Below are 15,379 nucleotides of genomic sequence, written 5' to 3'. Positions count from 1 at the left end.
GGGACACAAGGCAGCCTGCAAATAAGTCAACTATCCCTCCAATCTACAAATATCTTCTGAGTGACATTCATTTATTCCACGCAATGTACCGCATGTCACAGTGCATTAGATGCACCCCTATTGCTCATACCACAATTTACAAAAAGTATCAAATTATTTCAATGTTGACAAATGATACGAAGAAATTTAAAATCCCACACACAAAAATTAGAAGGCTCTAAAGCTTCTAAAGAAAATAAATAAAGGGGAAGTTAAGACACAATCTATTCGAAGTTGCTCGAAGAGAGTATTTTAACAATACTGCCAGTGTGAAGGCTTTAAAGGCAAAGAAAAAGGAATAAAGAATGAAGATAAGAACTCTACAAAGTGGTTTAGTTGAAGCAGTATCTGAAACACAAAGAATCTTAAGCATTATGCCCTGGTTATAACATGCAGTGAACTACACCACTACGACAGCTATTACAAATATTCTAATATTCCCGGGGGTACCCTTGAATCTATAATGAAAATAATTTGAGTCTTCCTCAATCGTAAACGAGAAATGAATTGCATACAACAAGGTTTCTTCCCTCTTTCATTTGATCAATCCAGTCATCTGTTCTCTGGTCCATGAATTCCCACTCGCCATATAAATTCGTACTAGAGGTCTGCCTGGGTACAGCCAGGCAATATCCTGAGATGAATAGTTTCCCTAGGACAATGAGGAGGCCATTGCTGTCCCCTTCGAAGTACTCTCCTAGGGGCCTCACACACTCAACCCAGCATCCCTTCTACTTATAAAAACAACAGGCAAAGCCAATTCAATTGGAATGGTAATTATCAATTGTCACGCCTCCTTTGTCTAGTCAAATGGCAAATGGAAAGATGGGTCTTTGATTTCAAGGTTATAGTTGTAGACCTGTGACTCATCTCCATTCAGACTTTATTCAGAAAACCTCGACCAATGCTTGCCATTTGGAGAAAGTCCCCTGTGATTGCACCACCAAATTCTTGAAATTGACTAAATCATGCAGAGGTTCATCGCTGGATCCTTTCGATGACAGACCTCGTGAAGGTCAACCCCTTCTATACCCCATCCCCAAATTTTTACTTCCATTTGTAAGTTCCTTTTTTTACATTTCTCATGAACCCCCAATACTAGTTTCTTTCTCATTTTGAAGAAACTCTATTTTTCAATACAATTTCTTCAAATTATCAAGTAATAAGGACACAAAGGAAAACAATTGAACTCTTTTAATGCCAAATATAGTATGCTGACTTAAAGTATCAATATTAATTCTGATTACTTTTTAAGGTTTGACCATAATATAAATCTGACTTAGCAGAAGTTTAACTGACATTTCAAATAATATCTTTTTAGCTTGGTATAAATACCTCTCTCGAAAATGCATCGAACCTTGATTTTTTCATTGAAATATTGCATTCCAAAGTGGACTTATATATAAGCACATATCGTATTATTGAATACATATTCTCAAGAGAGCAGACTTGCGGTGTAAACTGATCATGCAAAGAATTTTCTGCGCAACGGTGATTGGCTGATTCCGACAGTCAACAAGAAAAACATCACCGGACCCATCCTCTGAATCCGTCAAGGAACTGCCAGTGCAACCACCATCATTGCAAGTTCCAATTCCAAGCAAGCGTGCACAGCAGCACCAAATATAAATGCAAATCAAGGGAAAGCTTCTCACCTTGTGCACCGGGTTCAAGATCTGCTTTGAATAAAGAGATTAAATACTAATATTCTTGTTAGTCTTCCATTGCAAGATGCAATCTCCTAAATCATAGTTAAATGGACCCTTCTTACCTTGGACACGAAGCTAAGTACAGAGGCAAGACTGGAGGAAGCATCAGGACCAGGCAAAATGAGCATTGGATACGCTAAGAAGGGAAAATACAATCAATATTGCACAACCATTGCCTCAGAGTAACCATGGCAACTTCTCCCCTCCACACTGAAGGTGAAAGGAGGTGACTGGACATCCTTGTAGCTCTTGAAGTGGTGCAATGAACAACGCAACCCTAGTTAATGAACAAGTGCCTCCCTCCAACTCTCCATTGTTTTCTATCCCCGTTCATTCCGTCACGAGGGCACGTAACGGCCTGCCACCCTCCAATACCTGTGCAGATAATTGAAGATTCAAACTCCCTCCCCACTTCCCCACACCCACCCCCACCCTTGGAAACACAAAAGGCCAGAAACCCACAGAGTACGCAAGCACTAAAGGAAGAACGAGTGGAAACAAGTGTTTCTTTTTCACTGAAGAGGAGAGCTGTGTATGAATTTTTGTTGCATCTACAGCAGACAAGAGACATCATCAGTTATCCCATGTTGCAAGCTACAATTTGTTCATACTTAAAGATCGCTCAGCGACCATCATAAGCAGTGCTTCCCTTTTCCCTCGCCCTCCCCCTATCAACCAACCTTTTGGCTCTTTCACCCAGCCAATCAGTCCCCACTTCACACTCACCCCACAACCCCTTAATCCTCTCCTTTCAACATTAATGCCAGCAGGAATGCAATTCTCCCCTGAATATGACACTAAATGTCAAAAACCAGTCAAGGATATATAAATACTACAGTGCAAATCACTCTCCAAGAACTAGTAGAATCTACGTGATACCTTCCTGAGTTCACTTGGCACTTTCCTTGTAAGCATTTGCCTTGCATGGTGCCCAAAGTAAGTCGTAGTCTGTAGTCACCCACCTCATCACCCTCCCTTCCTTCACCCACTGCCCCGTTCCATTTTCCCATCAATATCAAAGGATTCCCGGCAGCAACAGTTATGATCATAACCTCCAATATTAGGTGATGAACACCTAAAGATGAGATGTGATAGCACTAGGCCTAATTCATTCTCATGTTTACCAGTTCAGAATTATAAAAGAGGTCATGGAATGGGGAACATATCATCACTTTTGATGAGACTTCTCCAGAGGCAACTGCTTATGTTTTATAAATATATATAAACGGCAGCTTTATATATATAGCATTTTAAGATCCAAGTTCGTATCCTGTTCATCGCAAATCACTTTTACACTTTCAAATAGTTGCTTTGTAAGGCAAAGGAGTGGACGACGAAAAATCATTTAACCAGTTGGAATACTTTACAACATGAAATCATAATCAATTTATATTTCGCTATTCTACGTTGGTTGCCAACTACAAAATTTCATTTCATCACCTGCCATATCACTTCAAATGAACCACAGAAAAAATAAATGTAGGATAGGGCCACGACATTCAGAAAATAAATCAAAGTGGAAGGGGTTAAAGCCAACTTTTGAACACATTGGTGCTTACCTATAACACATTGAAACATATGAAACTGCTGGAGATGCTGCGACCATAACCAAAATGGAAACTCCAAGCAGCTCAGGCCCATTGCCTGTTCACCATAAGTGATCAGAGATTCGGTCTGCTACTTTAACCAACTCCCACTTGGTGCACCAAACGCACTAATAACTACTCATTATCACGTGAAGAAGATTAACTGCAACTTCACTTTTTGTGGGCGCATGACATTTATCTCTATTTAAACGTCATCCAGCCAAAAGATTTTCATCCAACCATGGTTTCTCAAAGGGATCTCAGATTTCGAAATTGCACAACAAAGCAAAATAAGAAATATACAGCCTACATACAAGTCGATCTTGTGGCAATGCCTACATGGAACCTGCAACCTTCGGCAAGGAAACATTAACTTCCAACACCTTCACTACCTATCTCGCTATGCCCTCATTCTTTGTCAAAGTGGAATGAATTTTGGTCCAGAAAAACTAAATTCCTCGCAAATTAGCCCAGTGCAACGTTTCTTCATTGTACGATTTATGTTGCTCGTGTGTTGGAATTCCTACTCCTTTATCCCAATAGCAATAGCCAGCTGCTCATTCCTCCTCAAAAACACCAAAATTCAGGCTGGGTCAACTACACTAATAGCTATGATGCGTGATTCGGTGAAGGGCATCAGTACTTCTGAGAGGATTAACCATTAAAAGATAGTGAAAATATCATCATTATCAACAGGCCTTTACAAATGAAGAAAGAAGATGGATGAACACTCCATTTCGAAAGAAAATCCAGCATCACTCACCGAAGTCACATAGTACAATGTGTAATGAACACTGCAAAAGGATTTACTTCAGAAGATGGCGAGGGAAATGAAAAACTAACATCTTCCGAGGCGCAGAGATCTTCACAAAATGCAATTGGATGACTTAAGTCAAGATACACAAAAATGTCCTCAAAATGTCAAGTAAAGGCCTCCATGACAAAATACACTGCAAAAGAGTCTCTTCATTTCATTCATTCAATTTCACCATTCTGATTTAAGTGAAAAATGCTCTCCCTGAAATGCCACATACCTCTGAATTTTCCCAAGTGGTGCCCTGGCGATAGCAGTAACAGACTGGATTATCCTTTGGACAATGCTCAGCATCATTGAAGTATTGCGTGAATGTGATGAATGATCCTTTGATGTAATACATGCCTTTTTTCGGATGTACTCAGGGAGTTGAGGCACGTCAATTTCACACCACCTATAGTTTGGAAAAAGGACAACACAATGAGAAATGGAAAAATACCGGTCTTTTTATTTTATCATTATTAGTACAGGTAACCTACCAGTGAAGTTAGGTTTTCAGTGGAATCAACTACCCATTAATTATCTTCCTCTCCTAACATAACACTACCCGACATCTTACTCTTCAACAACCCCTCATCTTCCCCGCATCCTTCCTTTCCTACTTCATCCCGTCCAACATCCCCATTGTATTTCTACCTCTATCACAGTCTTCCACATCTCACTAAGCCAATCAATAAGCTTCCCATCCATCTCCCTGCCTCCTTAATGACAATCCCCTCCTCTCCCCCACCATGACTACCACTTCCTCTTCTGATTTCCATTCTGTCCACCTCCCTTCCTTCATCACATACCCTATCATCCAATTAATTGGAATAGCCTGACATGCACAATTCTCATACATTGTCTCACTGAATCTACATACTGGCATTGCAAAGGGCTCATGTCTTGTACAACACACTAAAAATGCCCCCCCCCTTAATTAATGATGCTCCCCAGAAAGAACTATGTGGATATAATAAGGGTAGTTTACACTCCAAAAGGTGATGACCCAGACAACCTGTCTGTTAGATGAGATGGTGAAAGTAAATCCCTTTTAAAGAACAGCTGACAGTGGAGTAAATAATTTTAACTTTCAATGTACAATGTACTTCATTGATTGAGGAGTTGAGTGATATACACAGTTTTCAGCAGAGCTCAAACACGATAAGCATTACAAAAATAATGCATGGGATTTGGTTGGAATATTAAAAGGGAGAAACAGAATTCAGAGAGACTGGATTTTTTTAAGTAAAAAGAGGCTCTTCTAAACAACATAAGCTTGCCTTATAGCATGGGGATAAATATTATGGCGGTAAATATTTAGATGCTATTGCACGAGTATAAAAGCGTTGGTAAAATAAAAAAAACATAAACACAGTAATCAACCCAAACGTAGGTCAGTTCGGTAGGTGATTTGTAGAGTTCACCCAGTACTAAGCCCGACGGCGTGTGAAATTCACACATCAGGGCAGGGGGGCCAGTTCCTTTCCCTGTGCCGGTTATGGTTTCCCAGGAAGATCTGGTCCCTGAAAAAATCACAGAGCTTGGGTGGAGCTGCAGGTGCCTATTGTGCCTTACCCGGGAATCGAACCCGGGCCCCTCTGGTCAGCAGTCATCCACTCTAGCCCCTGGACTACCACGCCCTGCGTTGGTATACTATTTAGTAAAAAATTAAATAATAGCCCAGACTTCGAGATAGATAATAGAATAAGGAAAATCCATAGAATGTTCACAAGTCCAATACCAAACAATAAACTGTAGATAATTATCTGATATTAGAGACAATTTCCTGGGTACATTCAACAATTGCCACACCAAAGTGCTCTGCCAATGTTAGAAATGAGTATTGAAGCACTTAATATGTACTTACCTCCACACAGAGTTGAGGAAAATCAAAGTTACAACGATTGTTTCTGGGTAAGGACATTGCTCTTTCGCTAATGTTATTAATAAGCAACCGGATTTTATGCATTAATAACAGAGGGCCAATCTGCCTGGAATGTCAAAGGCTATGTGAAGATCTACTAATACCACCTAGCACATCACAGTTTGATTATTCATTGAGTGATTATATAAAATATAAGGATAAGCATTCTCTGCTGATGATTATTTTGTATAAACAAGATTCAAGTCGTGAACCCTTTCCACATAAAAGTTGCTGGGTTGCCTCAAAGGCAAGCAGTGATGCGGTCACGTTTACATTGAAAAATTTAACACTCAACCTTTGGTCGTTTTCATAACCTATTCCTTGTTGAGAAATGTTTATCTTGTGGGGCTAGGTTTGTTGATGGCATCATGAACTCATAATAATGTATACAACGGAAACTTGTCCTCCAAGGAAAATTTAACGTAACCAGGAAGTTCTGCTTTACTCAGTTCTCACTGCACATGCCCTTTTTAATTATCAGACTTGAAATAAAGAAGTCGATCCATACAATAGAAAGTACATTTCGAGTACCAACATTCCTTACTTTGAGGAACAATGGTGATTTGAAAATATCGAAAACCACCGAAACAACAAACAACGCTACAATTATTATCTCATAAATTCATACAACACTTTCTTCGCCATTAATCGTCTACATAATCTGTTTTGGCGTTGGTGTTCTAGACAAATGTTTGATGGAAAACGAGTAATGGTGCTTGTCAAGTCATGCCACCAAGCCAAAATGTTACCTCCTCCACGTTCCTACCGCCTTGAAGCAATAGGCGCCACAATCACCACCACGGGCGGAAACATTAATTTCTGGTCGATATACCTGCCTCCGGGCAATCTCACACCCACGGACGAAGGAGCGCTGAGGGCAATCATTAAGGATAAGTGCATCCTGGGAGGCGACTTCAACTGCAAACATCCAGACTGGGGATGCCGCGCCGCAAACGCAGCGGGAACCAGACTACGCCGACTGCAACAAGAAGTAAACTTCGTCATCAGCGCACCTAATACCTATACTCACTACACCAATATCCCGAGCAACAAAAATGACATCCTGGACATCGTTCTTTCAAAGAACACACCCAATATATCGACTCCCATAACACTTGATAACTCCTCCTCAGACCACCTTCCGCTTTTGTACACCGTCAACCTGTCACTAATTCCTTCCTTGAGTAACGAAGGTACCAAAATTAATTGGAACTTGTTCGGCGAGACACTGGAAGGGAAAATAGCAGTCCTGAATAGTCTACCACTACACTCTCCCCCTCAAATAGACAAAGCCGCCATCATTTGGGCAAAAGAGGTAAACGCAGCACTGCGTGTTGCTAGGCAGCCTTCAAAAAAGACCACACTGCAACACGGCATTCCAGACGAAATTCTACGATGTATTACAGAAAGGAACCGGGCAAGGCGCAAATGGCAAAGAAATAGAGAAATGGAGAGTAGACAGCTCTTCTGCGTCCTCCGCAACAAGGTGCAAACTCTACTGAGGGAACACAGGAAAAACACCTGGGAAAAGACAGTTGCGGAGCTCTCCACTGTAGACGGCTCAGCGTGGAAACTTGCCAAGGCCCTCAAAGGACCTAAGGCTGGATCCCCACAACTGGAGAGCGAGGACACCACCGCCTTCACAGACGAGGAAAAAAGTAACCTCTTCGCGGATATACTCGAAGAAAGGTTTAATAACACAGGCGGCTCGACGTACGCCTCAGAGGCGGTCAACAACTGGAATAGTCTCAATTGGGCGCCAAACAGCCAAACGTCCCCAATCACTCCAGAGGAAGTCGGCTTCCTAATAAAGCGACTCAAACCTAAAGGCGCAGGTGGTCCGGACGGCATAAGTAACAAAATTTTGAAACGATGCCCACCGAACGCCCATCGGTTCCTAGCCAAACTTTTCAACGCAGCTCTAAACTCCGGCCACTTCCCGTTCGAGTGGAAGTGGGCCAAGATCAAAATGCTTCCAAAACCTCAAAAACCACTCAGGGACCCGGCATCATATCGGCCGATCAGTCTATTGAGCACCACCGGTAAACTTTTCGAGTCAGCCGTTAAAAATAGACTAAGCCCGTTCCTGGAGGAAGGAACCATCCCCAAGCAGGCCGGGTTTCGGCCCAGGACTTCAACAACCCACTAGATATTAAGGTTAACTGAGTACATCACAAATGGTTTTAACAAGGGAATGATCACCCAGGCGGCCTTTCTGAATCTGGAAGCTGCGTTTGATCGAGTTTGGTCAGAGGGCTTACTCCTCAAGCTCACTAACTCACCGACCCCGACATACCTCCTAAAGATTATCAAGTCCTTCCTGGAAGGAAGAACCTTCCATGTCGACAATGCCGGCTGCATTTCAGAGAGGAAGAGCATCAATGCCGGTGTCCCACAGGGCTCCGTTCTGTCGCCATCACTCTTTTCGGTATACCTTAAGGACGTGCCACGAAACCCTGGCACTGAAATATACTTATTCGCCGACGACGCCACGATCACAACACAGGCCACAAACCCGTCTTGGGCGACTGATAGGCTACAATCTCAGCTAGATACCCTCAATGAGTGGCTGATCGACTGGAAGCTAAAAGCAAACAGTAAAAAAAGCGTACATATGACTTTTAGCAGGAGGCCAAAGGCAGGAATCGGGCCACCCCTCTTCCTTGGTAACGACTGTATCCCTAGAAAAGAAAAGGTAAAATACCTAGGAATAACTATCGATAAAGGCCTCAGATGGACCCAGCACATCAAACAGGCCATTGGAAAAGCAACAGCAGCGGCGGCAGCGTTAAAACCCATCATGCAACCAAGATAACCGTTAGATCTAAAAACAAAAAAAATCATCTACACGGCCATGATCCGTCCTCTGCTAACCTACGCGGCGCCAGTATGGCTACAAGCCGCCAAAACTAACCTTAACAAAATTCAATCGACGGAGAACAAAATTGTCAGGAGATTCGTCGGAGCCTCTTGGTTCATTAGAAACAGTGAGCTGAGAAAGGACCTAAAGTTAACGCCAATCCTGTCCATTGCAAAAAAGATGGCTACAGACATGGAAGCTTCACTACGAAGCACCGAAAATCCCCTCTTGACTGACCTATGGAGTTACTCTCCTGGAGAGTTGACAACGCACAAAAGACCTAAAATAGGAACAACAGCTCATGTCCCTGTGCCACACTGAACTTACATAAAACTAACCCAAGGAGGAATAACAGGGGAAAACGCTTACACTAGCTTTTTAAAAGAAAAAAAAAAAAGACATCAACAAGAAAAAAAAATAATAATAAAAACTAAAAATACAAGCAAACAAACTATCACGAAGGAAATATAAACTGAAACTCACCTTAAGAGACGCATGCTGTAAACAGCTTCAGCTGGACGCAGCAATACAGACGGTCAAGCGACCGAGTTAACGCACGGGGCACGGATGTGTTTCACTGAACGTGATTTTAAGCATCGAATATTTATTCTACCCATCCCATTACTTTTGAGTGGCAGCTGATGTTTTTATATTTCAATGTGACGTTAATCATTCATCCAGGATAACCCCCAGCCGGGCAAGCAACCAACTACAACAAACATACGCACTATTTACTATTAGTACATACCCACACTTTCAATCACACAATAGATTTAATTAAAATTAATTTCTCCACTTAGAACGAGGTAAATATTTACAACAGTCAACCTAATAACACTGATGAATAATTAAATTACGAATATCTGTATTTTCCGAACCACACACAACCAACGCAATTTTGTAACTGCGCATATATAAAGAATTGAACAAGGTTTGTAATGAAATTCTAAATAAGAGAATCCAAGTTCTCCTCCATAAGGAGAAACTCAATCAAAAGCAACGAGCAGAACATAGCTTCAGCAACAATATTTCCACTGGGTTCTTGATATGCTCACGATATCATGTACCTATGAAATAATCAAATACTCAATTTCTTTGAAAATAATATCTACCAAGAATTCTTAAAATACCTTTGTTACCTTTCATTCAAAAATTGTAACGTTCACGAGGCGTTTCAATGAAGGACGAATAACTTATTTACTTTCAAATTCGACGACCAAGGAAAGCGTAGCTTAACCACGTGTTTCAACCTTTTGCAAATTAAGCTGCGTCCAACCTCGTAACTAAGACGCCGTAATCGCAGAAATTAATTGGGAACACCATCTTTAAAGCCACCCTACCTAATTTGCCAATCGAGGGCGCATATTAAGGTGCCTGTTAGCCCCCCCAGATTCATCATTCCAAAATGGTATCGTAAACATACGGCCTTGCAACCCAATAACGCAATTAGTTTAAGACGCGATAACTAGCAGATATTGGTATCCCATAATGCAAAGTGCCGTTTGCGTGACAAGTAGCAGAAGGAAATCGCCATGCAGGTAGTCCCCTAAACTGCACTTGGCCCACGAAGAGCTAGCCCACGACTATCCACCGACCGTTGGGGCTCTGGATTTTTCAGTCATACCAACGTAAATATTTTTGCCCGACGTAACTAAGTAAATCCCCTAAACAATTGCAGTAATCCGACTTCAACGGACATACTACACTCAGTGATACTCCATGTAATCACTTGCAATTGTAAGACCGGGATAAGTTATGTAGTTAACGATATAGGGCCCTAGAAAGAACTCTACACTGAAGTTAGCCCAAGCGGCAGGTCGTCTTTCATAGCAAAAACTAAGAGGTCCTAACGAAAACGTTTTCGACAATATCTGCTGAACTAGGGAAGAACTTTTCTTGAAAATCACCGAAAACACTCGGCAATCCCTGCTCTATCACGGCGTAGGCATAAAACCCACATCCATAGGCTAATGTAGCATCCAGGGCCCAGTGCAGTCCCGAGGGTCGCCCATTCATACCAAAAACAAGAAATTACTTAACAATATCTACTAAACTAGAACATTTTTTTCTCTAATTTTTACAATACACACTAAGCATCACATATACTTTCTGCAGTCTTTCGCTTACTCCATGCTCCTGGCTTAGTTTAGTAACCAGGGCCCAATAACGTCACCTCGGTCGTCATCTCACACGGAAAAAAACAAAGTACCTCACAATATCTCCTAAACCAGAACATTGTTTTCTCTAAATTTCACAATACACCCTAGGATACACATGTACTTAATGCAGTCCTTCGCTTACCCCATGCTCCTGGCCTAGTTTAGTAACCAGGGTCCAATAACGTCACCTCGGTCGTCATCTCACACGAAAAAACACAAAGTACCTCACAATATCTCCTAAACCAGAACATTGTTTTCTCTAAATTTCACAATACACCCTAGGATACACATGTACTTAATGCAGTCCTTCGCTTACCCCATGCTCCTGGCCTAGTTTAGTAACCAGGGTCCAATAACGTCACCTCGGTCGTCATCTCACACGAAAAAACACAAAGTACCTCACAATATCTCCTAAACCAGAACATTGTTTTCTCTAAATTTCACAATACACCCTAGGATACACATGTACTTAATGCAGTCCTTCGCTTACCCCATGCTCCTGGCCTAGTTTAGTAACCAGGGCCCAATAACGTCACCTCGGTCGTCATCTCACACGAAAAAACACAAAGTACCTCACAATATCTCCTAAACCAGAACATTGTTTTCTCTAAATTTCACAATACACCCTAGGATACATAAGGACTTAATGCAGTCCTTCGCTTACCCCATGCTCCTGGCCTAGTTTAGTAACCAGGGCCCAATAACGTCACCTCGGTCGTCATCTCACACGAAAAAACACAAAGTACTTCACAATATCTCCTAAACCAGAACATTTTTTTCTCTAAATTTCACAGTAGAACCTAGACACCACATATTCTTTCGGCAGTCTTTCGCTTACCCCATGCTCCTGGCCTAGTTTAGTAACCAGGGTCCAATAACGTCACCTCGGTCGTCATCTCACACGAAAAAACACAAAGTACTTCACAATATCTCCTAATCCAGAACACTTTTTGCTCTAAATTTAACAATACACCCTAGGATACAAATGTACTTTCTGCAGTCTTTCGCTTACCCCATGCTCATGGCCTAGTTTACTAACCAGGGCCCAATAACCTCACTTCGGTCGTCATCTCACACGAAAAAACACAAAGTACTTCACAATATCTCCTAATCCAGAACATTTTTTGCTCTAAATTTCACAATACACCCTAGGATACAAATGTACTTTCTGCAGTCTTTCGCTTACCCCATGCTCATGGCCTAGTTTACTAACCAGGGCCCAATAACCTCACTTCGGTCGTCATCTCACACGAAAAAACACAAAGTACTTCACAATATCTCCTAAACCAGAACATTTTTTGCTCTAAATTTAACAATACACCCTAGGATACAAATGTACTTTCTGCAGTCTTTCGCTTACCCCACGCTCCTGGCCTAGTTTAGTAACCAGGGCCCAATAACGTCACCTCGGTCGTCATCTCACACGAAAAAACACAAAGTACTTCACAATATCTCCTAAACCAGAACATTTTTTGCTCTAAATTTAACAATACACCCTAGGATACAAATGTACTTTCTGCAGTCTTTCGCTTACCCCATGCTCCTGGCCTAGTTTAGTAACCAGGGCCCAATAACGTCACCTCGGTCGTCATCTCACACGAAAAAACACAAAGTACTTCACAATATCTCCTAAACCAGAACATTTTTTGCTCTAAATTTAACAATACACCCTAGGATACAAATGTACTTTCTGCAGTCTTTCGCTTACCCCATGCTCCTGGCCTAGTTTAGTAACCAGGGCCCAATAACGTCACCTCGGTCGTCATCTCACACGAAAAAACACAAAGTACTTCACAATATCTCCTAAACCAGAACATTTTTTGCTCTAAATTTAACAATACACCCTAGGATACAAATGTACTTTCTGCAGTCTTTCGCTTACCCCATGCTCCTGGCCTAGTTTAGTAACCAGGGCCCAATAACGTCACCTCGGTCGTCATCTCACACGAAAAAACACAAAGTACTTCACAATATCTCCTAAACCAGAACATTTTTTTCTCTAAATTTAACAATACACCCTAGGATACAAATGTACTTTCTGCAGTCTTTCGCTTACCCCATGCTCCTGGCCTAGTTTAGTAACCAGGGCCCAATAACGTCACCTCGGTCGTCATCTCACACGAAAAAACACAAAGTACTTCACAATATCTCCTAAACCAGAACATTTTTTGCTCTAAATTTAACAATACACCCTAGGATACAAATGTACTTTCTGCAGTCTTTCGCTTACCCCATGCTCCTGGCCTAGTTTAGTAACCAGGGCCCAATAACGTCACCTCGGTCGTCATCTCACACGGAAAAAAACAAAGTACCTCACAATATCTCCTAAACCAGAACATTGTTTTCTCTAAATTTCACAATACACCCTAGGATACACATGTACTTTCTGCAGTCTTTCGCTTACCCCATGCTCATGGCCTAGTTTACTAACCAGGGCCCAATAACCTCACTTCGGTCGTCATCTCACACGAAAAAACACAATGTACTTCACAATATCTCCTAATCCAGAACATTTTTTTCTCTAAATTTCACAATACAACCTAGGCACCACATATTCTTTCTGCAGTCTTTCGCTTACCCCATGCTCCTGGCCTAGTTTAGTAACCAGGGCCCAATAACGTCACCTCGGTCGTCATCTCACACGAAAAAACACAAAGTACTTCACAATATCTCCTAAACCAGAACATTTTTTTCTCTAAATTTAACAATACACCCTAGGATACAAATGGATTTTCTGCAGTCTTTCGCTTACCCCACGCTCCTTGCTTAGGTTAGTAACCAGGGCCCACCATAAGTGACAACGACACGACACTGAACTTGGCCCATGGAGATAGGTTTTTTTATAGTTTGTTCTTTTATGCACTCAATATTATCTGAAATACGACCGTTTTTTCTTCTTTTCAGTGTCACATAGTACACCAATGTTTTAATGGAAACACACCAAGTCAGCAATCTATATATATACTCTAATACTAATCTACAAACTATTAAAAAAAAAAAAAGTGCATATTTAAATAGTTCTTTTTTATTGGTGATGCTGTCACAGTTCCAGGAGAGAATAGTGATGTGTTTGGAGGTATGTACATGAGGGTGGCTTGATGTGTTCATGGTTCAGTCTGGAGGAAGAAAATTTGTTCTAAGATGAAGAGTTTTTTTGGCTTTAATAGTGGGAAGTAAGGACATTTTTCCCCAGATGTCTTTGAAGAAGGAATTAAGGGCTTACAGTTCAGTTGATTCTTGGGAATGACTTAAATTGGGAACAGGGTTGGAATCAAGTTAGTTAGTTTTAGGGGTTTGTAGGGTGCGTTGACAGCTATGGTCATTTTGCACCACTGTCATTACGTAAAACTTATGTTCCTTTTAAACTAGGAATAAGTAAACAAATAAATACGAATAAATATATAAATAAATAAAATAAACAAACAAAAAAAGGAAAATGCTAAAATCAAAAGCATTAAAATTATGAGCTCCAAAGCTAAAGCTGCCCCATTAAACCAGTATACCTTAAAAAACTTAAGACTCGGTTTATAGACCCAGAGTCATCCCCTAAAATATTTCTTAAGTCTCCCCTTAACTTCAACATGTCTCTGGCCCTTTCGTATGTTTTACATTCCGTCAGGATATGTTTTATCGTCAGGGGTTGGAGGCACTCATTGAAGCGGGGCTGTTCTTTTACCTCCGCAAAGAGGTACGAATGAGTGAGGGCAGTGTCCTATTCTCATGCGCGTAATCATGACCTCTTCCCTCCGAATGCTCCGGATGGAGGAGGACCATGGGGAAACGACCGGTTTTATTGCCCTGAGTTTATTATTTTGCAGAGACTGCCAAGTCTCCTTCCACTGATGCAGGACCAAGTTCCGCAAGGCGGCCTTCACGTCCTCCATTGGAACCAAGGTGGAGTCGGTCTCGGGTTGTCGAAGGGCATCCTTCGCTGCCTGGTCAGCTTTTTCGTTGCCTCTTATGCCGACGTGACCAGGAGTCCATATAAAGGAGACCCTGTTCCCCTTTCTCTGAAGGGACAGCAGGGTATAATGGATCTCCTGGACTATCGGGTGCACAGGTGCAAAGACCGATAAAGATTTTAGGGCGCTCAACGAGTCGGTGCAGATGAGGAAAGAGCCATTGCTTTCTTTTATTTCTCCTAGGGCCGTCCTTATGGCTGACAGCTCGGCTGTGAAAATGCTGCAAGAAGTGTGCAGTTTTTTCCTCACGACTCCATGGTAGTGGGACACGACCGCATAGGCAGATTCTGACTTTGACCCGTCGGTGTAGACTGGGACGAAGTCAGAAAGTGAGCTGAGGACGG

The sequence above is a fragment of the Hetaerina americana genome, unplaced genomic scaffold (assembly GCF_022747635.1).
Source record: "Hetaerina americana unplaced genomic scaffold, ioHetAmer1.1.p SCAF_75, whole genome shotgun sequence".
NCBI classification, from domain to species: Eukaryota; Metazoa; Arthropoda; class Insecta; order Odonata; family Calopterygidae; genus Hetaerina; species Hetaerina americana.
Note: the sequence above shows the minus strand (reverse complement) of the source record.